Genomic DNA, 27,468 nt, shown 5'->3' with positions numbered 1-27,468 from the left:
ATATTAATAAATACTTTTTCATCTTCTGATTCATACTTAGTGGTCCATGTATCCTAAAGATCAAAATTAAATCTGTAATTTTCATTAATAAAGAACTCATGTTTTCAGATTAAGTTTAATTTGACAGCATACCTTTATCTGAGTGTTTTTTGCCAATACTGGGTTCTTTTTGGATATAATGAGAGATCTCCACATGGTAGTCTCCTGGGGAAGTGATTTGGCTCTCAGTGACAGGGAGAAAGTAAATGAGCTGAGTCAATGGAACAGGAAGTAGTCAAAGACTCAGCTTGACAGGGTATTAATTGGAAGGCTTTTTTTCCCCTCATGCCAGCTTATAATGACGATGTGGTAACTGATGGATTTATCATATTTTAATGTCATTCTTTTTTTTTTACCCTTCACTATTTTTCTTTCTATTCATGATGTCTTCGTGAAGAATTCCCATACAATGTGATTCATTATGATATGATATTTTAGTTACTAGTACTTCTTGAGTCGATAGGACAAAATTGAATTAGGAACATTAAAGCAGGATAAATTAAAGAGGAAAAATTAAATACTCTTGTCTATGTCAAGCAAGAAGTGGTTTTCTAAAATAAGAACTAAAGAAAAATAATAACATGAGAAGAAAGAAATAGAAAAAAGAAGGCAGTCATTTGATGTTGGTTCAAATAAGTGAGTTAGTATGCTTGTCCCAGGGGCAGTTAAACACAATGAAGCTTAAAATAGACCATGATCCCTACTGCTAAAATGCGAGCACACATTCCTATCCCCCTTAATCACAGAAACCAATAATGTTCTCCCACGTTAGTCTTAATAGACCTCTTAGCAAAGTTATATAATCAAAACTCATGTTGCAGTTATTTGGAGAGAGAGAATCATAAGAGGCTGATGCAGATATTGTTGATATTGGAGTTATTTGCCAAAAACTGATATGGAGTTTCCATACTATCTCTGCAACAAGTGTTGTTAATGAGGCTTGACATATGTGGAGAGAAAATTCCTCTATCAGAAAAACATAGCATTACAAGTAGTATATCAGCCAGTATTGCATGTACCAGGGAATTTGATGCTCTCACTCTTAGTATAGTATCACCGCAGTGGTGGTGAGATTCTAGACCATAGGTATTATTTCACACACTCATGTCTTCACATTTAGACCACATCAGTAAATACAAGGTGTCGAAATCCTCACTGTTGCTCATTAGCCATCGCAGACATCATGAATTAGGCACATTATTCTTCTCTGTGGTTCAAATTTAACACTTTAAGTTTTGATAACAGAGCAGCCACTATAAGCTGTTTGGATGTGGTTGTGAGATAAAATGTATTTGCTACTTAGAGCCTACACTAATGACTCCTTGAGGTCAAGCACTATTGTCTTTAATCCTTATGTTGAGCTTCCCAGAAATGATGATGGTGATGATCATGACAATGATCCTGCTGCTGATGATAACAGCACAATTCAGTCAACATCTATTTTATAACAGGTATTAAGATAAGCTGAAAGAATTACAAAAATAATGTATGTTTTTTTGCCCTTATGGAATTTTGAATCTTACTAAACAGAAATAATATGTATGCATTTTGATTATTTGAAATATTATAAGGCAATATTTTTCAAGTGACCAAAGAGACAGAAAGTCATAATACTCACTGTAAGGCACATAATCCTAGTCTAAGAAATCATCAAACAGTACCTTGAATTAAACATACAAATTCCTAGAAACTCACAACTACCAAAACTGACACATGAAGAAATAGAAAATCTAAATTGAGATATAACAAGTAATATCAAATTGGTAATTTTCAAACCTTCCAGACCTAGATGGCTTTATTGGCAATTTTAGCAAATTTCAAGATGAATTAATACCAATTCTTCAGAAATACCTCCAGAGAATAGAAAAAGAGGGCTTACTTCCCAACTCATTCTATGAATGAGTATTAATATTACTCTGATACCAATATTGGAGAAAGATACCACAAGAAAAGAAAACTATCAGCAGATATTTCTTATGAGTATGGATGCAAAAATCCTCTACAAAACATTAATAACCATAATTCAGGCAACATATTAAAATATGCAAGTGATCAAATAAGATTTATTCCAAGTACACAAGGTTGATTTAACATCTAAAAATCAATCATTATCACAAACTATATTAATATAATAAAAAACAAGCATAGAACCATAATCAATAATGAAGGAAAAGCATTTGACAAAATCTGACACTCAACAAACTGAAAATAGAGGGGAACTGTCTCAACCTGATAAAAGGCATCTATGGAAAATATACAGATAATATATACTTTGTGGTCAAAGTATGAGGATTTTCTCCATAGATGTGCATTCTCAATGCTTTTATTCAACATCATACTGGAGGTCCCATCCAGACCAATTAGGCAAGAAAAAAAAATCAGATTAGAAAAAAATAAGAAAATTCTCTATTCACAAATGTCATGATCTGTATGAAGAAAATTCTTTTTAAAGATCCTTTGAAAAACTATTAGAACCAATAAATGAGTCCAGAATGGTGGCAAAATACAAGATAAGCAGAAGATTCTCATAAACAGAATAAACCAAAATTATCAAATCTTAGTAATTCAAAGTTATTAATATATGTAAACACACACACACAAATATATTATGATTCAGTGGAGTTAACCTGGGGGATTCAACATTAGTTTAATATTAACTACTCAAATAATTTGCAAGTTACCATATTAAGAGAAAAAAATCATATGGTCATCTTAATAAAAGTAGAAAACAACATTTGAACAAAATTCAACACACATTCAAGACCCTCTCCCCCCAGTACAAACTATGAATAGCAAGGACATTCTCAACCTGATTTTTTAAGATGTCATCTATAAAAAAAGTAACTATCAACTAAAATCATGATTTTCTACTTGGGTCAAGGATAAGGCAAGAATCTGTATTCTTGCCTCTTTATTTCAACATTAGTGGTTCTAGTCAGTTTAATAAGGTATGACAAAATACAAAAAAACATTCAGATAGAAAAACAAGAACTGAAACTCTATTCACAGATGACAGATTGTCCAAGTAGAAAATACTAAGGAACTCACCAAAAAGCTACTAGATACGATAAGTAAGTTTAGGGGAGCCTGGGTGGCTCAGTTGGTTAAGTGTCTGCCTTTTGGCTCAGGTCATGATCCCAGGGTCCTGGGATGGAGCCCCGTGTTGGGCTCCCTGCTCAGCAAGGAATCTGCTTCTCCCCTGCCCCTCCCTACCACTTGTGCTCTCTTTTTCACTCTCTCTCTGTCTGAAATAAATAAATAAAATCTTAGAAAAAAAATAAGTGAGTTTATCAGATGCATGAATTTCCTGCATTGCATAGCAAATTATACCAAAGTTAGTAGCTTAAAAAACAAACATTTATTGCACCCCAATTTACTTTAGATTAGGAGTGCAGGCACAGTTTAACGGGGTTTTCTGTATAGGGCTTCACAAGAATGCAAAGAGTCATCAGTGCTGGATTCTCATCTAGGGAAATACCCACTTCCCCATTCATGTGATTGTTCACAGCATTCCATTCTTGTCAGTTGAAGGATTTGTGGCAGCTTGCTTCTTCTACACTAGCAAGGGAGAGAGAGACAAGATGAGTCAGCTGTCAAAAGACAGTCTTAAATAATAAGCGTAATCGTGGGAGTGACACCCATTATTTTTGCCATACCCTACTGTTTAAAATCAAGTTGTAGTTCCCACCCATGCCAGAAAACCAAGTCAATTCAAGAATCTTTAACATGACAACTTATGAAAGGAACTAATTTCTTGATATATACAACATCTTCGTTGAATCTTTAAAGTCTTCTCAAGAATTTTCCCTGACCTACTGCAGATGATTGTGATGGGTAAGAATCTGGATGTCCCCAAGCATTTTGGGCCCTAGATGAAGGACACCTGCTGCCCAAAAGAAAAGATCTGCTAGTTGCTAAAGCTCCTGGGCTTCAAGGACACCTTCATTAATGACTTTGACTGCTACCCGACTGAAAGTGGTGACGTCTGCGTCTGTGTTAAATCTGCCAGGTACCCTTTGCCTTCAAATGGTGGAGGATGGTGCCTATGCCCCAGGTCTAGGACTGCCAGCCCTGCCCCAGAGTGAATGGCCCATTAATCACCATTCAACAGCGTTCTGAGTCACTGCCTATTTGGAAGGCACCACATACCTTCCTTATCCCATCCACTCTTGTCCCTCAGTATCTGGAGAGCGGCAGATGCCTCCAGCTTGAACCCCTTGGAAAATTGTCTTCAGCTGAGCAGTGGTTACTGTATCCATTAAAATTGCACCTGTTCTGAACGCAAAAAAAAAAAAAAAGTTTTCTCAAGACTCTTAAAAATGACAACTTAACGAAATGAGCTAAAAAGAAATGGATAAACTGAGCAGTCTTGCATCTATCAAAGGTATTGAATTTGTAGTTAAATCTTTCCCCAAAGAAAACTCCAGGACCAAATAGAGTCACTGGAAAATTCTACCAAATATCTAAGAAAGGAATAATACTCATCCTACACAAATTCTTTCAGAAAATACAGAAAAAAATTATATTTTCCAACATTTTATAAGGCCAGAATAAACAGAATACTAAAATCAGAAAATGACATTATAAGATAACTTCAGACCAATATTCTTCATAATATGAATGCAAAGTAATCTTAACACAATACTGAAAACAAAATGTAGACATTTGCAAAAGTGATAATACATAATAACTACACAGAATTTACCCCAAGAATGCAAGAGTTCAAATTTCAAAACTAAAACAATTTAATTTAAGCAAACTAAAAAAAAAAAAAAACCACCATGAGTATCTCAATAATTGAAGTACAAAAAAAGACATTTGATGAAAGCCAGAACCACATCATTACAAAAATCTTCAGCAAATTAGGAATAGAAGACAATTTCCTCAAAGTGATAAAAGGCATGTACAGAAACTTCCCTCTGACTTCATACTCAATAAATGAAATATTAAATATTCTGCCTTAAAGATCAGAATAAGAGCAAGGATATCTGCTCTCATCACTTTTATTTCACATTTTTACTAAATTTCTACTGTAGATCGAAGAAGAAAACTGTCTTTATTTTCATATAACTTGATTGCACTAATGAAAATCCAAAAGAAGTTGACAAATAACCGATAGAACTAAGTTAATTTAGCAAGATCGTAAAATACAGTGAGAATAAAAAACATCAACTGCATTTCTAATATTAGCAATGACATCTTAGAAAATGAAATTACATTTATTTTTAAAAAGCATAAAAAACATTAAATATTGAGGAATAATTCTAATAAAACTCCACTAGGCCTCTGCATTAAAAACTATGAAACATTGTTGAAACTTTAAAAGGGCTTAAATTTCTCTTGGCATCGTTTCATATATATATTTGAAACATGGCATATACAATATAAATATAAAAATATATATACACACACACAGAGTCTTCTGCTCTGTAAACATGGCATATATATATATATATATACACACACACATATATATTACACAGAATATATATATGAAACATGGCATATATATGTGTGTAGATAGATAGATAGATATCTCAGTACAACAAAAGGAAAAAAATCAAAGTAAGAAATTATGAGTTCCTGAGGTAAGTCAGTTACTATCCTATAGTTCTTTGGTTTCAGTGATTATTTCATAATTTTATTTCTATTACTTCCACAACTGGCAACCCTACTTGAAGTCTGTCCCAACTTAACCTCCATAGTCATCTTCTCAAAAACATTCCCAGAATGAATTCCTTCAGAAAGAATCACGAATCATTGAGAAACAGGATTTTCTGATCTGGAGTTATTCCTCTCTTTCCACCTCACCCGTTTCTTTTACTGTATACTCATGAATACCTAACTCCTTGATTTTCTTGCAATATTCTGTGCTGTCCCACTTTTTCACTCCTCCCAATCAGCGTTGTCAGCGCCAATTTCATTCTGTTTCCCTAGCACAGTTCCCAGAACCTAATAAATGGGTTTTCAATGTAAAACTATCTGCCAGACAAAGCAGCTTCTGGGATATGGATGATATTGTCTCTTCTGATCCTTGCTATCATGTCCTACTTTAGTGTTACACATATAGGCAACGAAACTGACCAGATCCAAGTTTGTACCTGTCGGTTTCCCTTTTTTTTATCTTTTTGGTTCTGAGCTTTTGGAGTATGAAATCCAGCCTTTGTTTCCACTGATAAACCAATATTCCACTGTTTATTACCAGCACCCACTTATTTCTAGATTTTCCTCTAAACATCTGGAAATTGGCTCCCAGGATAAAAATATAGAGCAGAGAGTTAGGGGGAAAACAGTGAAATAGGGCTTTTATGCAATTTACAATTATAGAAAAGTACTAAGACATGAGATAAATTTCAACTGCATGAAATTCTTTTTCCTGACAGAAATTTCTTCACTCCAATTTTACCCTTTGCTACCCATGTCAAACTGCTTTTCAAATCTCAGGTTCAGATGCCTTTTCTTCCAGGAAGGCTTTAGTATTATTATTATTATTATTATTACTATTACTATTTTTATTTTTATTTCTCTAGACTAGGTTGGGTGCCCTTCATAGTCACAAAGCTGTGCCTTATGATCAGAATCTCATCTCATTCCATTATAATTGCTTTCTTGTCTGCCTTCCTCACAGGACTATGAGGTTCTCTGGAGCAGGGATGCTGCACTCTTTATCTCTATATTCCACTGCCCGCCACAGAGCCTCGTGCATAAAGGGACTCAGTAGAGCTGTGTGCTAAGTTAGTGTTCGAAATAGTAATGATTGCAGACTTTCTGATTGCTAGAACAGAATTTTCACACACTTCCTGGGAGTTATAAAACTAATCAGGCTTGGGTCATCACAGGCATACCTAACACTCAGAGAAAGATTTTACAAAACAGCCATGATGCACATATCCAAAAAAGTAGCTATCTAGGAAAAGCCTTTTCTCACTTGTAAGATTTTCAGGGTCATCCTACAAGTCAATTTATATGCATTTCTAATTAGGTTTTCTAATAAAAAGTAGATGATTTTTGAGCTTCTGCTCTTATTTTTAAATGCATCGATTGCTTTAATATCTTGAGATGGCCCTCCTATGTAATCCTGGGTAATGCAATGATCTATTGCTTCCAGTTATGATGTTCAAATATGTAATTACCAATATTGAAAAAGAACTAAAACTCTGAATACCACACTATATTTATTTCAAATTCCCCTGTTTGTCTCATTTCAAGGATTATACCGCTTAAAGGCTTATATGGGGCGCCTGGGTGGCACAGCAGTTAAGCATCTGCCTTCGGCTCAGGGCGTGATCCCGGTGTTATGGGATCGAGCCCCACAATCAGGCTCCTCCGCTGTGAGCCTGCTTCTTCCTCTCCCACTCCCCCTGCTTGTGTTCCCTCTCTCGCTGGCTGTCTCTATCTCTGTCAAATAAATAAATAAAATCTTTAAAANAAAAAAAAAGGCTTATAAATAGTCTTTCCTCATTTCCTCTGCTAAGGTCTGAAAGGTAAGGGTTTGATTTGTACTTGTCAACATCTGAATTTCTTCCAATAGCATTTCAATAGATGTGTCCTTCTTAATTTGTTCTTCTTTGCATATTTAAGCTCTCTGATATGAATCTACTATTCCTATATCCAGCCACTTTACTGTGTCAGAGACAAAGCCAGGAATATTGAATGTGCTTCACAGGATAAACATTTAGGAAAATATTGTTTGCATAAAACTTTATTTTATGATGGGGATGCCAAGATTTTATTTTCTTCTTTCTGTAGTTTTCCCCCAGACTCACCTGCAGAACCTTTTATTGAAAAACCAATTAAAGGGAAACAGAAATGAATGCAAATAAACATGGGGGTTGCTATAACAAAGTGTCATAGACTTATAAACATGGAAATTTATTTCTCACAGTTTTTTGAAAAAAATTGTTATTTATTTATTTTATTTGATAGAGAAAGAGAGAGAGCAGGAGGAGGGGCAGAGGGAGAGAACCTCAAGCAGGTCCCATGCCCACCATGGAGCCCTATACAGGGCTCCATCTCACAACCATGAGATCATGACCAGAACCAAAACAAAAAGTCAGATGCTTAACTGACTGGGCCACCCATGTGCCCATATTTCTCACAGTTTTGGAGCCTGGACTTCCAAGATCAAGGCCCAGGTAGATTCAGTGTCTAGTGAAGACCTGTTTCCTAATTGGTAGATGACAGCTTTTTCCACATAACCTAGCATGGCCTAAGCAACAAGGGAGTTCTCTGAGGCCTCCTTTATAAAGGCACTAATCTCAACATGAGGGCATCACTCTCATGAATGAATCACCTTCCAAAGTGTTCACCTCCAAATACTATCACTTTGGGTATTGGGTTTCAACATAGGAATCTGGAGGAAGACAAAAACACTTAGTCTATAGCAACTGGTAACTATGACTGTACATTGATCCAGAATCAAACTCTCTAATTTTGCAAGATGATTCATACCTGATTGTCATCATCCAATCAGTAAATTATATGCTGAAAATTATATGCTGAAAATAACCAATAAAGGGACTCAGTAGAGCTGTGTGAGGTATAAGGCAATTTTTGTTAATTTGTTTTGCTTGTGCCTCACTCTGCTTTATTTGAAAATATTGTGCAAACAATATATCTATTAAAAAATTGAAAATTGGCAAAAAAGGTGTCTTTTTATGTAAAATATCTATAAATCTGTCATATACAATCACTATTAATGCTAATTGTAGAATATTTCATATGTGTGTGTATATATATAGTATGTGTGTATATATATATATATAGTATAGATATATATGGTAATGGTATTACATTATATATACAAACTACTTTTTAACCAATTAACTTTAGGAACTTTTATGTGCTATTAAAATACTCGACTGAAGAATCACTATTTGGCATTTAGATTTTTCCTAAAAAGATTGTGATAATAAGTAAGTACACACGTCTATCTTGTTCTGTAGTGATGTAGTATATATTCCTAGATATGAAATTAACACATCACAGATTAAGAACACATTAAAGATTTTTGGTACATACTGGTAAATGGATTTCAAGAACTAATATGACTGCCTCTGGTCTGACTATCTTTATTTAAGCTTATGAGTCAATTCTTGCTTGTCCTGGTCATTGCTTCTGAGAAGCATGATAATTTCAATAAGAAGACATCATGAGGGGCACCTGGGTGGCTCAGATGGTTAAACGTCTGCCTCAGGTCATGTTCCTGGGCTTCTGGGACCGAGCCTCAAGTTGGGCTCCCTGCTTCTCCCTCTCCTTCTGCAGTTCCCCCAGCTTGAGCTCTTTTGCTCTAACAAATAAATAAATAAAATCTTAAAAAAAAAAAAAAGGCGCCATCATGACCCACTTTCTACCCTCATTCACTTGAATCGTGTTGTAGGATATCAGAAAGCTACTGACAATAGCCTTGGCTGGACAGAGGTTTGCAAGGACCACATGATTCTTGAGAGGACAGCATTGGTACTGGATATACTAGACAGTGCAGTGGTAAGGATGCAAACAGGCCTGAGTTCTCATAGTTGTAATATGTAATGTAATATGTAATATGTAACTTAACTTCAGTGAGTCTTAGAGTTCCCGTTCATGAAATGGAAATTCATCCCTCACCCATTGATTCATTCATTCACTCAATCATTTATTAAAAAATATGTGTTACATTGCTTGTATGTTCCAGGCACTATTGTAGGTGCTAGGAATGGAGTAGTGAAAAAACACTCAAATGCCTTGCACTCATGGAGGTTACACTGCATTGGCAGAGATAAACAAAGAAAGATAAACAAATAAAAAATAGTTTGACATGAAGAAAAATTTAAGATTGAAGAGGTAATAAGGCCCAGAGTACTTTTATCCACAGTGTTGAGGGAAGATGGTTCTGAAGGGTAGGAGTTACGTGAATGGGGCAAGGAAACAAGGCTATGGGCATATCCAGAGTATCTGATGTGCCCACATCTGGATATCAGTTTTGCTTTAGTTTGGGTTGCCAATAGAAAAAGCTCTTGTAGAACATGATATTCACTCATACCACAGGCTTTATGAGAGGCTCAACTTAAACTGGTTGAATTTTCTCTGTAGGAATTTATTTTCCTCTCTCTGCTTGTGTCCCCAATTTCTGGGAAAGAAAGTAAATGAGCCAAATGGAGAAAATCACTGAGAATCCAGCTTATTCTCCCTTTAAATATATTAAAAAGTAAGATATCAGGATTCAATACAGACCGATGGACTCATAACACAGAAGGCAAGACATGGGGTGGATTTAGGGTCTAAAGCTTCTTTGTCAGAATTGGGTTTGTTCACTGCCAAGGATAGGGCCTAAACTAAGTGATCTCTCCTTTTGTAACTTTATTTCCGTTATCTACAGAACGGTGTCAATAACCACCACTTTTCATGGTTGCTGTGGAGATTAAAGAAAATACTGAGTGCTGACACATGGTAAATGATCAAAGATTGTTAGCTACTGTTATTGTTGCTAGGAATAAATTGGCCTAAGTCTATATTTCTCATTGTAATTCCTCCCGAGTTCCTTTTTAGTCACGTGGAGAATAGGTTTTGAGGCCTTGGACACCGGTCCAGAGCAACCACCTCATTTTACCTTTGAGAACACTGGTTTACAGGGGATGGCCATGACCAGTTGGGGGCCTGAAGGTCACCTTCTTCTTGCTACAGCCACCAGAGACTATCACATTCCTGGGTGTCCCTTATCTCTCATAATTATACCTTCACTTGGCATTCCTACCTAACAACTCCCCAACATTAATGCTTAATTTCTAGTGAAAACACTGCAGTTTGCTCAAGCTGACAGCTTCACCTCTGCATATGGTTTCTGTCAGGATTCTTAAGAATTTCTTTCTTGCTGCCTTTTGATCCTAATTATGGCCAGCTGTAAACTAATTAACCTCTGCAGGTGTCTCCCAGGAGGTTAGAGTCCCGGGCAGCCAGGGCAGCAGCAGCCCTGCAGCTGGGAATAGATGATAACACAGCATATTGATTTGCCAGGCCTGCTAACCACATGGTAATTTCCTCACAGTCTCCTTACTGCCTGAGATAACAAAAACAATCAAGAGAAAGGCTTTTGTGATGGGGAATGGCTTAAATGTTCTTATTGTTTTACCTTTTTTCCACAGGCTAGTGTCTAACCAGAGTAAACTGTGAATGAATGAAAGAATTAATTGATAAATGAGTGAATGAATGAATATACGTGAGTGAATAAAACAACGCACAGTCATGCCATAACATGAAGTAATCAACCCAAAGGTATTGGTTTTGTGTTGTCCACTGTGTTGCAAGGGATTTGCTTGGTCCCGGGTGCTCGGTGCTGGGATGAGGGATAGAAGATTAAGGATGAGCTTCAACCCTCAAGGAAGGTGAAATCTAGTTAGTGGGATAAGGGAGTCATTCCACTTAAAACTTCCAAATTTACATTTTAAGACATCCTTTGTATTTTATGTTTTTGTATTTACCTCTCTCTCTCTCATACACACACACACTATAATGAACTATAATATATATTTATATAGACATATAGACATATTAACTTTCCTTTTCTTTTTTAATTTGTATTTCTCCCCTACCAGCTATTTCTAGGAAAAACCATGTCTTTTGCAACATTGTATCTCCAGTGATTTTACTGGGATATGTTCCATAAGAGGTACTTGATTTGTTTCACTGATTAAGGAACAACAACAAAAAATTCCTCTCGGCTGAATACAAAACATGAACCGAAATTTCAAGGTTATTAGAATGAGAAGCATCTTGGGACAAACTCCCAAAGAATAAGAGTCTAACTACATTTCTTTCCTTGAGGAAATAAATATCATTTTTTTGCCCTCAGTTTCCATGGTATTTAAATCAAGGGCATGTCCTTCTTGTCCCTTTCCCATCTTGGAAGAATGAGGAAATTGAAAAGATGATTTAGAAAGTTCTTACCTCAGTAAGCCCCAAATTCCCTCAGATATCATTTAATCTTCCTGTCTGCAACATGAGACAAATGTAATCCCAGATGAGTGACATGAGTCCTGCAAGATCACTAGGCTCCATGGCAAATAAACTTCTTGAATCTAATCTTCCTTGTAGTATTCAGAAACTAGAACCTAATAATAGTATATAACTATTAAACTTTAACAAATAATGAGAATTTGTTTTCTTGCTTTGGTTGGGCACATTGGCTCTATATTAGCTTGACTGTGAATATTATTTCAAAAGAAATTTTCATATGAAAATGTCATTAAGAAGATTTTAATCTTGTGATACATTTTTATAAGGCTAGCCTTTCAGACTCACTCTCTTAGGTATGTTCTACGAAATTGATGCCACCAAATGCCTTAATTATATACAGTCCATGACTAATTGTCTCAACTCTCTACTAAAATATAGAAATAGGACTTTTTATACATACACATACACACACACACACACGTATATCAAAGGGGATAGTATAGTATATAAATAATTTATCACATATATTTTAAAGGAATGCAATCCATCTAGCAGAGTTCACAATCCCTCGTTACTCCTCAATGTTTGTCCATGACTATTTAATAATCCTGCATCAGGATTCCTTTCCAGGCTGATTCTAACACATACTTTCACACTCAGCAGGTCCCCAAAACACTAGGTTTCCCTAGAACACAGGTCTCCAGGATGTTATTGAATATATTACAAAGTCAGAAATACCAAATCATTTTAAGACATGTTGGGTTAGAGAAATTTAAACATATCTTTTTTCTGTCATATTATTGGATCTTTAGTCTGATTATTGGCATTGCACATTCTCATCGAGGGTACAATTTCCAAACTTACTTGACCAGTATTCTCTTTTTCCTTGGCATACCTAATAGCACTTCTTGTTTTAAAAAGAAGAAGAAGAAGAAAAAAAAAAAAAAAAGCTCTAAAGGGGGAAAGGCTGCCCTAAATACCCCTATAGTGTTTGGGTTATCTGAAGGTCTAATATTCTAATTCAAATTCACAGAAGAAAGGGGGGGGTAATCAGAAGGGGGAATGAAGCATGAGAGACTATGGAATCTGAGAAACAAACTGAGGGCTTCAGAGGGGAGGGGGATGGGGGAATGCGATAGACTGGTGATGGATAGTAAGGAGGGCACGTATTGCATGGTGCACTGGGTGTTATATGCAACTAACGAATCATCGAACTTTACATCAAAAACCAGGGATGTACTTATGGTGACTAACATAATATAATAAAAAAAATTAAAAGAAAAAAAAAGAAAAAAATGTACAGAATTTATTTTGTGCAACCTCCATTTGCAATGACAGTGACACTCCTATGCATTGCCTTCCTTATCATGAGCATGGAGGGTTCTAATGTCATTCCCTGCATAAAGAACTATATCTTATTTAAATCTCTTGCAAATCTTAGGAGAAACCTTATAACCTATTCCTTCCCTGCAACTTTGCTAGACTATGTAATTTCTCAGACTTCCTTAGTTGTCTTCTTCTTCTTCCTCTTCCTCCCTTCCTCTTCCTGCTCCATCTCCTCCTTCGTCTTCTTTTCCATGGCAAGAGGAGTGAAGAAGACTGAAGGATGATGCATCCCCATCAGCAGCATCACTTCCCTGTACTTTTTAACCCATTACTTTTACCACACCATCCTTCTTACGCTTAGCCCTTGGCAGTTTGCTAAGCCTCTCCCAGCCGGATTCGCATATATTGCCTCTGTTAACTCCCTGAGGGCTACACTGAGGATTTTGATATTTGATAAAGCTTGCTTCCTGGTAAAGGCTACTTTTCACCTAAGAAGGCAGGGAATTAGTAAAATTCCAGACTATACTGGAATTTTTCATGTTATATACAAAACCAAGAGCCAAAGCCTTAACTAAATAATTTTTTCTCTATGAAAGATTATTTTCAAGCGTTCTCCTCATATTTTGCAATCATGTGAGGTGTTTTTAAAAATCTTATATTTTATGCTACTGGAAGGAAAATGTACTTCTGAGTGATTGTATTAATATAAATAAATGTTTATTTAAGAATAAGTATGGAAAGAAATCTTAGTATAAATCATTAAATTTTGTTAATTAAATGTAATTTTATTATTTCTAGGCATATTACTAATGCCAAGTGTTATAAAAAAAATTCAGTGAACAAAAGCCTCACAAATATTGTTTTGATATGTACACCTATTTTCTTTAATTAGCATGAATTCACATGCAAATTGTTTTTCAAGTTTTGTTGTTTTACTTTGCTTCCTAGGTTGGGTAAATATCCCTTTTGCTGTCCTTTTTATCTTATTAATTTGCTTAGTAAACCCTTTTGTATATAAAATACTAAAATAAAGCTCAGACTATCCTCAAATGTAATTTATTCTGTTGCTCAGAAGCACAGTATTTGTGTTCTGCTCAACCAAAAAGGATAATTAAATCTCTGATAAAATGGTGTCTGTAGATATTCCTCAAACTGAATACAGGGAAAACTTGGATATAGGGACAAGAAATGAAGGAATTCAAGGACACATTTTAATTTTACTGAATTTATATCAAATCTTACTGAACTTAGACTGAGCATGCCTTGTGCAAGCAGAGGTCTTAAAAACTGATTCTTTGACAGTCTTCTCTATTCATACATCTTATTAAATTGTGCTGTAATTCTTTGATTTGCATATATCTCTGATTCCAGTAGATTGGGCTGCTGGAAGATAGAGTCACCAGAAGAGACTCTTAGGACAAGTTTGTGATGAATATTTAAATAAATGAGGAATATTTTTAATTGGAACTTGCAACCAAACATGTCCCTATGACTTCTCCAAATGTGCCACTACAAAAAAAGTATACACACACACACACACACACACACACACATACACACATTCAGAATCATCCTGCAAGCAATATGTGTGTGTGTGTGGGGGGGGGGTAGATACATATGTAAATATATTCTGTGTGTGTGTATATATATATAATTTATATATAATTATGTATATGTTCATATTCAGTGTATTATGTATCTATTTATATGTATCTATCTATTAGTAAGGAATTATTTTCAATTGAAATAAAGCATAAGAGATAAAAGGAAGTTGGACGAGAGTAAGAGAAATTCTGAAATCCAAAAACTCAAGAATTGTGCAAAACTACTGAATTTGCATTCTCAAAAGAACTTACTGAAAGACAATTTTCCTACATTAAGTTTCTAGGAATACTTAATATTTCAAACATAAAAGACTCACTTGAGCCTCAATATGAACATAAAATCAGTCTTCAATTTATTACTGCCAATTAAATTGAAAGACTCAAAATGTAAATGAGCAACATTTTTCAATGACCCATATGTCAAAGCCAAAACCAAAGACATATCTTCATAGAAAAAGATATTCTGACCAATTAACTCATTTTACTGTGCTTCATGTAAATAGGGAGGAACCTGGAAGCTGCAGGAACTCAATCAGTTAATGTGACTGTATAGTACTGGGCCACCAACCCATGTCCAGACTAGTTTACTTAAACAGTTACTGTGTGACTGGTATTCTACAAGGTTTAGTTGAACACACAAAGAGGATAAAGCTTAGTCCTTGAACTACTTGAAACTTCAGAGACAATATACCTTGATGTAAATATTTAAGAGAAAATATTTGTAAACTATATATCTTATAAGAGATTAATATCTATAAATAGAACTATTAAAACTCAACAACAAAAACACAATCAAAATTCAAAAATGGGCAAAAGACTTGAATAGACACTTCTCTGAAGAAGATATATACAAACAGTCAATAAACACATGAAAAGATGCTCAACATCACTAATCATTAGGGAAATGCAAATCTAAAACTACAATGAGATACCTCTTCACACTATTAGGTTGGTAAGGACTTAGAGAAATTGGAACGCTTCTGTACTGTTGATGGAAATGTAAATTGATATGGCCTCTCTGAAACATAGTATGTCAGCTCCTCAAAAAATTAAAAATGGGGGTCAACTGGGTGGATCAGTCAGTTAAGTGTCCCACTCTTGGTTTTGGCTCAGGTCATAATCTCAGGGACATGAGATCAAGCCCTGTGTCAGCCTCCACTCTCAGTGCAGAGTCTGCTTGAGATTTTGTTTCCCTCTCCTTTTCCCTCCTCCCCATCCTGCTCTCAAATAAATAAATAAATCTTAAAAATATTAAAAATGGAATTGCCATATAATGCAACAATCCCACTTTTGGGTCTTCACCCAAAGAACCAAAAGCAAAGTCTCAAAGAGATATCTGTACATCCAGCATTATTCACAATAGCTAAAACGTGGAAGCAACCCAATGTCAACCAAAGGATGAATGGATAAGCAAAATGTGGTAAATATATACGATGGGTTATTATTCAGTTTTTTTGAAAAAGGAAAGAAATTCTGGCATTTGCTACAACATGGATGAAACCTGAGGATATTAGGCTGAGTGAAATAAGCCAGTTGCAAAAAAAGGCACATACTATATGAATCCACTTGTATGAGCTTCTTACAGTAGTCAAAATTACAGAGAAAGAAAGCATAATTGCAGTTGCCAGGGGCTAGGGAAAAGAGAATGGAAAGTTATTTTTTAATGGTTATGGAGTTTCAGTTTTACAAGATGAAAAGAGTTCTGTATATGGAGGCTGGTGATGGTTGCACAACATTATAAATGCATTTAATATCACTAAACTATACCGTTTAAAATGATTAAGATGGCTTATGTTATGTGTATTTTACTGCAATAAAAAAATGGCTGTTCCATTTAGCTAAACCCAATAGCAAGTGTTCAATAAATTTTAGCAATCATTATTAACACACTATCTAGAGAGACTGATTTCACTCAGCAAATAATTAGAATATGAACCGATATTTTTACATAAGAAAAGAGGCAAAGATATTAAATATTCTAAGTATTAATTGACACGAGGTACATATTAGTTATATCAAATAGTAAGAACACATTCAGCAAGAGCAGCACTTTTAAGCTTAACTGTGCACCTGGATCACCTCGGGTGTTTCTAGAATGTGGATTCTTACCTTGTAGGAGTGGGTAGGGTTTGGGATTCTGCATCTCATACCAGTTCCCAGGGGACACCAATGCTGCTCTTGCAGGCCCACACTGAACATCAGGACCCAGAGAGACAGTCAAAGAGAAAAGAAGAAAGTGAACCTGAATTATTTGGAGAACGATGAGCACAACCTGAGGGCAGCCAGACAACCTTTCTTAGCCAAAATGGAGGAATAGAAAGGAAATGGAGAAAGGAGATAGACAAGGAAAAGCTGGTGGATCCGGGAGAACTGTCATTTTAACGGCCATGGGCAAATGGAAGAGGTTAGCTCACCTTGGGCAGAGTGCATTATGATTCACTGTGTGGGACTTAAGCAAACTCTGGAAACAGAGGTGAACCGGGGTTTTATGGAGTTTGAGGTTTCTTTTTCTAAGAAGGGTGGCTCTTTCAAAGAAAAACAAACTGTACATATAAAATTAGAAAACAAACTGTACATGTGATGTATATATATCACAATAAAATTACAATGAGAAAAAACAAATTTACGAAATTTGAAAGCTGTGTATCATGAATATCACAATATCAAAAAAATAACATAATTTGAGATTAAACCACATAAATCCTCAACAACTTAATTTTTAACCTACAACTATTCCAGTAGCACAGGACACATGGAAAAAAGTGTAATGGAGAGAGAGTTGAAGTAGACAAATGGCAGCCGTTTTAAACTTCTGTAGGCAATATACTTACTATTGCAAATTTTATTGGATATATGGCCATGTTAATACAGAGATAAGAGTTTATGCAGATGAGGGTCTGAAAGTTTAAGCTTCATGACTTAAACAGATATGTGCTCCATTTTGGGCTTCTGTATTTTGCCCTCCCCACGTGTCCCCCAATCCAGATGAAGATGTGTACCAGGGGACAACTGGAAAAAAGCAGAGTAGTAGGTCTGATGTTTGTGGCAATCATATAAATGACCAGAAAATAACTCTATTAAATGTGCAGAGACCATAACTGGAGCAAAACTTCATTGTGGATTGACTATTTAAAAGAGGACAGAAGGAAAGAAGAGATGGACTAAAATGCAAGGTAAAGTGAGTTGGAGAAACCAGGAGAAGAGATGATAAGGTGATTCCCAGCATGGAGTTAAATTACCTTTCTTTTTTTTTTTTTTTTTTTTTTTTTTTTTTTTGCTTTTTAAAATGTGATATATTTTTTTTTATTTTTAAGTAATCTCTATACCCTTCGTGGGGCTAGAACTCACAACCCTAAGATGAAGAGTCGCATATTCTACAACTGAACCAGCCAGGTGCCCCTCTAGTAACTTATTTAATGATTGAATAAAATAATGAAATTGCCAATATAAAGGAAACTGTTGGCAAAATTACTGGCAAAAGCAGCTTCTCCAATTATCATGAAAGCTAAATACCTACACATATCTCAGTAATTTTGTTTATTCTGTATTTTTTTTACCCCCTAAAAGATGAACTCTATCTTTAATATGGCTTAACGTAATGTCCTTACATAAGAGTTGTCAACTGTGTGTGTGTGTGCCTTTGTGTAAAAAAAAAAAGAATGAAGCATAAGATGGGTAGCCCTCTGTGGTTTAGCTTAGTTTCTCGACTACAGTGTCTAGACACAGTGGTTGCCATGAATCATCATGAGTTGTGTCATAAATAATTTGTTACCAATAATTATTTAAGTACAAAAGCTTATTTTGCTTTGAGTGTGAGAGGTTATTTCCATTGTGATACTATCATTCACCTGCATTTAAATATAGTGACTTTAATGAAGAAGAAAGAGTTGAATTTAGAAATATTGTGCATAACTCTTTGAGTATAGCTCTGGGTAGATCATATGAGCTAATTGAGCACATGAGCATAATTCCTTACATGAGCAATCACACAGTAGCAGAATGTCCCTAACCATTTTCCAGAAACAGGGGATTTGGAAACTGAGTTTGGTAAACCAACCCAAAGAATTTGGGAGATATTTTTTAAATGGGAACTTACCATACAAAGGTCATCAATTTTTTCAAAAGCTGTCATATTTCAGTCCTTTACATCTCTGACTTTCTCAGCTTTCAAAGGCAATCATCTCAAGTACCACTCCAGTCAAACCTGAGATTGCTAGACGATGTCTCTAAGAGTTCAGCAAAGTACAGGTGACTTTTTATCAGTCCCACCTCACTTCTGTTAGCATTTCCTTAGGGAGTCGACTGTTGATACTGTCAGACTTTTTGGCATGCCTGTCTTGCTACTGATGAATAGGACAGGGAGTTTACACAGTCTACCTAAAAAAAACAAGCATGGATATCATGTTAAGTCTTGCTTTATTCTCAGCTCTCCTTACAGTTCCTTTTCCCCAAACCACTGATTATTTAATCCACTTCTGAAATGTCTACTCCATGTATGCAGTGTTTTGGAAGAATCCCTCCATAGATATTTAGTGAGAATCTATTATAGGCCCTAAGCTAGCTGTTCAGTGTTCATGGAGGATAGTTAGCATGTTGGCAACAAGGAGTTTGCAATCTAATGGAAGAGACAGGTACATAACAGATAATTCTAATCCAGTACGGCAATAGCAATTCTTGTGCTACCTGTAGGGTTTGCTGTGAGCACAATCTACCATCCAGACATGGACAGCTCAGTGAGAACCAACCCAAAAGAGGTGACAGGAACATAACAAAGCTATTGTAGTTACAGAATGGGGACAAGGGAGAAAGTAGAATAAAGTGTAGTTGGAGAGAGAGGTTGATTGTGACAAGAACATTCCAGGCATATCAACCATGTAAAAGACTTTGGAATTTATTCAAAGGTAGTGGAAATTTATTAAAAAAATGTAGGTGGAAGAGTTGATATGCTTCACAAACCTGATAATTTAATCCAGTTAGAATTATATTGCATTGGTTCAGAGAAGAGGATGTGGGAAGTTGGTTTAGAGGTAGTAGCCATGGTGTTGGTGAGAAATGGATATGTTCTGTATAAATTTGGGGAAAAGAACCACAGGATTATGTACCAGATTGGATGTGGAAGAAAGAAAACATTGAAAAAATCAAGTAAGAATAGCAAAGTTATGGCTTAAATCGCTAAGAGAATAATGATACTACTTACTGATATGGTCGATGGTGGATAACAAGACAGAATTCAGTGTTTTACATAATAAAGCCTGAGATGGCTATAAGTCATCCAAGTGAGAAAGATACATCCAATTACTCATTATCCGCAGCAGTATGTCCTATCATCTTTCCACAAACACTGAATTAGTGATACAGAACCCATTGCCCCTAGGGGGAATACAGGGTTAGTTTCCTGCCAGACCCTAGTCATATTTTCATCAACAAATCAATATATGACCTTATGTTTTACGTGTTATGTGTTTCTACTCAAAAGCACATCATAGTTTTCTTGTACTAGAGAGCACCTCAGCACTATTTTTGGGGGTCATTTTAAACAGTGAAATCACAAACAAAAATCATAAAAATGTCAAAAACATGGCACTAAATATACTGCAAAAGGGAAACTTGTTTACAGTATAAGAGCTGAAACAAGAAAACAGAACATTACTTGTTTGACCTCAACTAGGAATGTGTCCATGAATGACCACGAAAGTGCACAAGTACCGATCACAGGGTTAGAAATAAATTCTAATGAGTAGGTTAATTCATAAGCACAAATGTCACAGAAATGAAGATCAACTTTATTCAAGTCTAGAGCTCAAAAAAGTCTGGGAAGATTAATCTTTGGGAGCCATCAAGAAAATGATGTTATTTCTAATTCTAGGAATGGAGAAGATTACTTAGAAAAACTAGAAACAGGGAGTCCCAAAACCAAAATCTGAGGAACTCTAATGTTTAACCTGAGAAAAGTCAACATTTAGAGGCAGGTAGAGGAAGGGAAGGTAGAGCCAACAGGGGGTAGAAAGAGAATGTGGCAGCTTAGAGAAAAGGTTATTGTAAAATGGAGAGCACACTCCTATGTCAAGTGCTGATATTGATGCTAAACAATGAAAGAAGCAGATCAACTGTCTAAAAGAGGTCTTGACGAGTAATGGTAAGTCTTGATAAAGTAAACTATTTCAGGTGGTTCATGGTCTGATCTTCAGGAGGCATGTAATTCCTCGAGGAAATTGCATGCTATTTTTGGCTGGTCCCATTTGAGTCGAGCTCACAGATAGGAAATTATGGTTGGTTTCGGTTGCTTTATATGAGTTACTAGAGGAAGTCTGTATGTTGCTGGCAAGTGCTCCCATAAAGTATAAATAATGTGGACAGAGGCGATGATGACAGCTGGGACCCCCCCCCAAGAAAGTGAGAATTCAGGGTCTGTATTCAGAATACAACAGAAGCTCTGATGTGGAGAAGGGGAGGAGCTCTTCTACTGTAAGTGGAAGGCAGTGAGAGCAAGGGTGCAGGTTCAAGAGGATGGTAGACTCTGGCTCCTGACTTTCTCCTGAAGTCTCAAAGAATAAGGGGGAAAAAAGTCAATTGGGGGGGAAAAAAGGAAGGCAATCCTATCCTTTCCATCTTTAGGAAGAATATTTTAAATTGAACAAGTCAAGCATTCTGGACTTCAAAGGCAAGTTGAATTCCTTCCTTTATGTGTTTTGTCCTATTCTAGTTTCCATTCAACCAATTCCTGCCTCAACCTACTACACAGTTATATGAAGATATTAAAAGAGATAATGCACAGAGGATGGTCAAATACAGGGCTTTATACATAGTAGGCACTTAATAAAACTTAGCTTCTATTCTTCATTGATTTTATTTGTTGTTTTTTTTTAAATATTTTTTTATTTGAGAGAGAGAGCATAAGCAGGGGGCAGCGGCATGCAGAGGGAGAGAGAGAAGGAGGACCCCCCACTGAGCGTGAGCTCAATGTGGGACTGGATTCCAGGAGCCTGAGATCATGACCTGAGCTGAAGGCAGACACTTAACCCACTGAGCCACGTAGGTGCCCCATTTGTTCTTTTCTAACATAATGTGTTTCCTTCTTCACTGACTTTCTAATTTTCTAACTTCCTTCCTTCCTATCAGCCATCCTCCAAGGAGTAGAATACTTTTCCCATACCCCAGCCCTATTTGAGGTTGGGATATTAATACTTGCAAAATCCACAAAGGCAACCAATCCACCAGAAGCTTTAAAACTCTTCATTTGTAATTCCTACTTCTGTACTCCAGTTGTTTTTCCATGCCTTCCCAGTGCTTCCCTACAAGTTAGATAATAGAAGGGGACACAAGCTACAATGTCTGTGTCTTCCATGTAGTGTGTTCTGTGCCAAACTCCACAAATACACATCACTATACCAACCACCACTTTCTCCAAATATTCCATCCCCCAAAATATCTGGTTAATTCTAAATAAGGTCTGTTGCATATGTTGATATTTTTCAGACTTTATTGACCAAGTTATGTCTAAAACACTCCCAACAACTAGAAAATAAAGCCTAGTCTTAAGCTGCATTAAAAAAAGAGCTTCCTAAAACAACGAGTAATTTATTTTAAATGCATTTACATCATAACTATGTTAGAACATAAAAACCTCTGGGTAAAGGAAATGTGATAACATTTGCAAGAACACTTCAGGATTGAATACTTACATCAGCTAAGATATAGATAGAGCCTAGGAGAGTGGAAAGATCCAGACGTAAGGGGTAATGCACCTGGCCTGAGTCCTAGCTCTGCCACATACAGGCTGCATGACTTTGGAGGAGTCATTGATACTTCATAAGTTGTTTCCTATCTTGAAATTTGAACTGGAATATTTACTTAATTAGGGATATTTTCGAGTTTTAGGGAGATCAAGAACACATATGAAAGTGCTTTGGAATCAGTTATGTTAATGAAATGGAAGTTTTTATCAGCCACAAAAAACCTAACTACTCAATTTTTAATTTAACAGTTTACTTAATTAATTTTTTTCCCAACTGGGATCAATTAGATATAATGCAGAAAAACTATGAAAATCTTGACCTGAAAACAGGACCCTGCATTTTAATCTCATACTTGACATTCTACTAGCTGTAAATCTTTTCAAAGTTACCGAACCTCTCTGAGATCCAGTTCCTCAACATAAAATGAGGATCATATCTATTACTGAAATATGGTTTGTGGATGAGTTATACTTTATAACTAGCAAACATGTTCCCAGCAGGGAAACAGGTACATTGAACTCAATTTAAAATATTGCCGCTAGTACCGAGAAGATAACTCTCTCATCACCTTTCAGCAACTTATGTGAGACACTATGGATGCCTGATAAAAGCAGAGTTTTGTCAGAAGATTTATAACGAAGAGGAAGAGAATCAACGTTGGTTTGGTGGCTTTTTTTTGCCAGGCATACAATAATTGCTTTCCATATATTATTTCATCCTTTTATTTTGTAAAACTTCCCATAAAAGAGTGAGCACTCTAATTTGACATATGAAGAAACTAAGACCCGAAGAGATTCATTACATTATCTAGAGACACAGAGCTACTTAATAGAAGAGCAAAGATTATAATTCAAGTTTGTTTGACATTACTAATCCATGCTTTTTCTAATATACTTCCCATATTTTCTGGACAATAGAGATGTTCTTCATTATTTGCTCTCTATTATCTAGACTAGTCCACCACTGTACAGAAAGATAATTCCACAATTTTAAGTGGCATACACAGTGTCAGGTATGTCTTTGTAATAATATTAAAGATATTATTTATTAACACCCTCAACAAATAATTAATGGATATCTGAATATATTAGTATTCAATTTGGTTGTGAATAACAGAAAAGCTAACATTCAGTGGCTTAGATGTGGGGGATTTGTTTATTCTTTTCAAGTTAGAGAGCCTTGAGGTGAGCAGTCAACATCTGCTGTAGCTCTGTCCTGGTGGTCTATGTCTTCAGAGTGTGTATCTTGATCACCAGCTCATGAATGCAAGATAGATGTTAGACTTCTGAATTTGCATTTAACACTGAAGAAAGGGCAGAGAGAGGCAAAAGTAATGTGTCATGATTTGGCTAAAATTAACAACACAGGAAACAACAGATGTTAGCAAGGATGCAGAGAAAGGGGAACCCTCTTTCACTGTTGGTGGGAATGCAAACTGATGCATCTACTCTGGAAAACAGTATGGAGGGTCTTCAGAAAGTTAAAAATAGAACTACCCTACAATCCAGCAATTGCACTGCTAGGTATTTTCCCAAAGGATACAAAATACTGATTCAAAGGGGCACATGCACCCAGATGTTTATAGTAGCATTATCAACAATAGCCAAATTATGGAAAGAGCCCAAATGCCCGTCGAGGGATGAATGAATAAAGAAGATATGGTATACATATACAATGGAATATTACTCAGCCATTAAAAAATGAAATATTGTCATTTGCAATTATGTGGATAGAGCTAGGGTGTATTATGCTAAATGAAATAAGTCAGTCAGAGAAAAGACAAATACCATATGATCTCACTCATGTGGAATTTAAGCCACAAAGCAGATGAAAATAGAGGAAGGGGGAAAAAAGAGAGGGGGTGGAGGCAAACCATAAGAGACTCTGAACTATAGAGAACAAACTGAGGGTTGATGGAGGGAGGTAGGTGGGAGATGGGCTAAATAAGTAATGTGTATTATTAAGGAGGAACTTGTGATGAGCACTGGATATTATATGTAAGTGATGAATCACTAAATTCTACACCTGAAACCAATATTACACTATATGTTAAACAACTAGAATTTAAATGAAAACTTAAGAAAAAAAACTTGAAATACTATAACAATAAAAAAAGATGTTTTCAATTTAGGAACTCTGCCTTTAAACAAAACAATAGGTAATCTCTTTAATATTGCTACCCAAATTATTAATGTTAGCAAAATTCTTAGACATAATACATATCTGTTTTTTAAATATATATTCAATTTTGTAGGATTATATTTTTCTTTCTTTGCTAATTGCATGTAATTGGTGATAGATTGGCCACCAAAAGTTCAAATCCTTGAAGTACCATTATGTAGCACTCTGGATTGCCAGATTGCAATATTATGTTACAAGGTTTGAATCATTTTTCTATTGTGATTTCAAAGATACAGACAGATTTTCCAGAAAAGAGACCATCTCTTTAATGTGTTTGCTTCTAACAACTGAAACATAACATCACATGATTATTGTAAAAAAAAAAAAAAGTATGTTTTCATGTTTCATACCTAACCAGCTAGGGTCTTGAATGTGAACATTCATAATGACAAAAATAAAATTAACTTCCTTGAACTTAGAATAATGACTGCATTTTTGTTTCTTCTTCTTCATTCTGTAAATTCTTTATCCTGTGTTTTTGGTTCATTGGAATTATGCTTTAAAAATGTCTAATTCAGGAGGGGATCAGTGGGGTAAATGGGTAAAAGGTCAAAAAAGTACAAACTTCCAGTTATAAGATAAATAAGTCCTGGTGATATAACATACAGCGTGATGACTATAGTTAACAATACTGTATTGTATATTTTGAAAGCTGTTTCTAGACTAGATCTTAAAATTTATCATGACAAGAAAAAAAAATTTGTAACTACGTGAGGGATGCTCATTAACTGAACTTATTGTAGTAATCATTTCACAATATATACATAAATCAAATTATTACTTTTGTACACATTAAACTAACATAATGTTGCATATTTTTAAAAAAAAGAGTAGCTTATAGGAGACACCTGCTTGGAATAAGAACAAATAGAAAAAGAACATTTTTAAAAATGAACGTATTTTTTTTAGAGCAGTGTCAGGGGGTGCCTGGGTGGCTCAGTCAGTTAAGCATCAGACTCTTGATTTCTACTCAGATGGTGATCTTAGGGTTTGAGATCAAGCCCTACTTTGGACTCCATGCTCAGCAGAGTCAACATGAGATTCTCTCTCTCCCTCTGTATCTAAAATAAATAAATAAATAAATAAATAAATAAATAAATAAATAAATAAAATCTTGACCAAGAAAAACAATGTCAGGTTTACAGAAACACAGTGAAGATAGTCTGGGAAGTTCCCAAATACTCCATTCTTAGATTCCACTATTACTAAACTGTTGGAATCATTCAAATTAATGAACCAATAATGATAATATTATCATTATATAAATTTCATACTGAATTCAGATTTTTTTAGTTTCCCTATATTTCTTCTCCATAATCCCAACCAGAATACTACATTATATTTAGTTTCTGTGTCTCCCAAGGCTCCTCTTGGTTATGACAGTGTGACAGAATTTCCTTGTTTTGGATGATATCGACAGTGCTGGGTGTTCTTATCAGGTATTTTGGAGAATGTTCTCCAGTTGAGATTTTGTTGATTTTTTTTCTTATGATTAGATTGGGGCTGTGGTCTTTGTGAAAACTATGGAGGTGAAATGCCATTCTCATCACAGCTTACTAAGGGTACATACTGTTAACATGGCTTATCATTATGGATGCTGGCCTTCATTGCCTGGCTGAAGTACTATCTGTCAGTAGTGTGCTTGTTGGGTATGTTCCATCTTATTGAGGGAGACAAAGCTATATAAACCATTTGGAATTCTTCTTCATGAGAAATGTGTCTCTTCCCTTCCATTTATTTATTATTCATTAACTCATATCAGTATGTACTTATGGATATATATTTTATACTTGGGGTTATAATCTAATATTACTTCATTTTGTCTTTTCAATTTTTTTTCCATGAAAATCTAGAGAAAAATTTCAATATGTCATTCTTGGTAATAGAAGCAGATAAAAATTGCCAAATATTCAAAAGATGTGAACAACATGATGAACAAATTTGTCTAATTCATATATGTAAGACTTTGCACCCAACAATGAGAGAATATTTTCAAGAGTATTTAGAAGATTTACCAAAATTATCTATAGAATGGATAAGTCTCAACAATTTCAAGAAACTGAAATAACCCAGTGTGTTTCTTGACCACAGTGTGAAATTAAGTTAGCATTAAAAAAAGATAGATAACAGGAAAAATTACTATTTTGAAATTAAGCAAAATATTTCCCAATACGCAATTGTTTAAAAAATAAACTATCTGTTCTTTAAATGGAGGTTGTATGTAGTGATTTTATTCTAAAGACTTAATTCTGTAAAGGGTAAGGTTAGTAACTTTAGAGTGGAAAAACCCAACAAATACTGCTTCAGCCGGGATGATCACGGTCATCGTCAGTAGTCATGAATCATGTTGGCGACACATACCCCTGATGTATCATGAAATGTCACGTTACCTTTGTGAACTTCCTTCAAACACAATAACTCCACTTTAATTTTGACAAAAACATAAGAATAATTCCAAAAGGGATATCCTACAATATCTCTGACCAGTACTCCTCAAAACCATCAAGGTTAAACAAACAAGGAAGTCTGAGGAACTATTCTACCCAAGAAAAATCTAAGGAGACATGATGATAAATATCATATATCCTGGAGGTATCCTGGAAGAGGAACAAGATCAGGTAAAAACTAAGAAAATGAAAAGAAACTATGGA

This window comes from Ailuropoda melanoleuca, chromosome 2 (genome assembly GCF_002007445.2).
Source record: "Ailuropoda melanoleuca isolate Jingjing chromosome 2, ASM200744v2, whole genome shotgun sequence".
Taxonomy (NCBI): domain Eukaryota; kingdom Metazoa; phylum Chordata; class Mammalia; order Carnivora; family Ursidae; genus Ailuropoda; species Ailuropoda melanoleuca.
The sequence above is the reverse complement of the archived record's forward strand: the minus strand, read 5'-3'. Positions refer to the sequence as shown.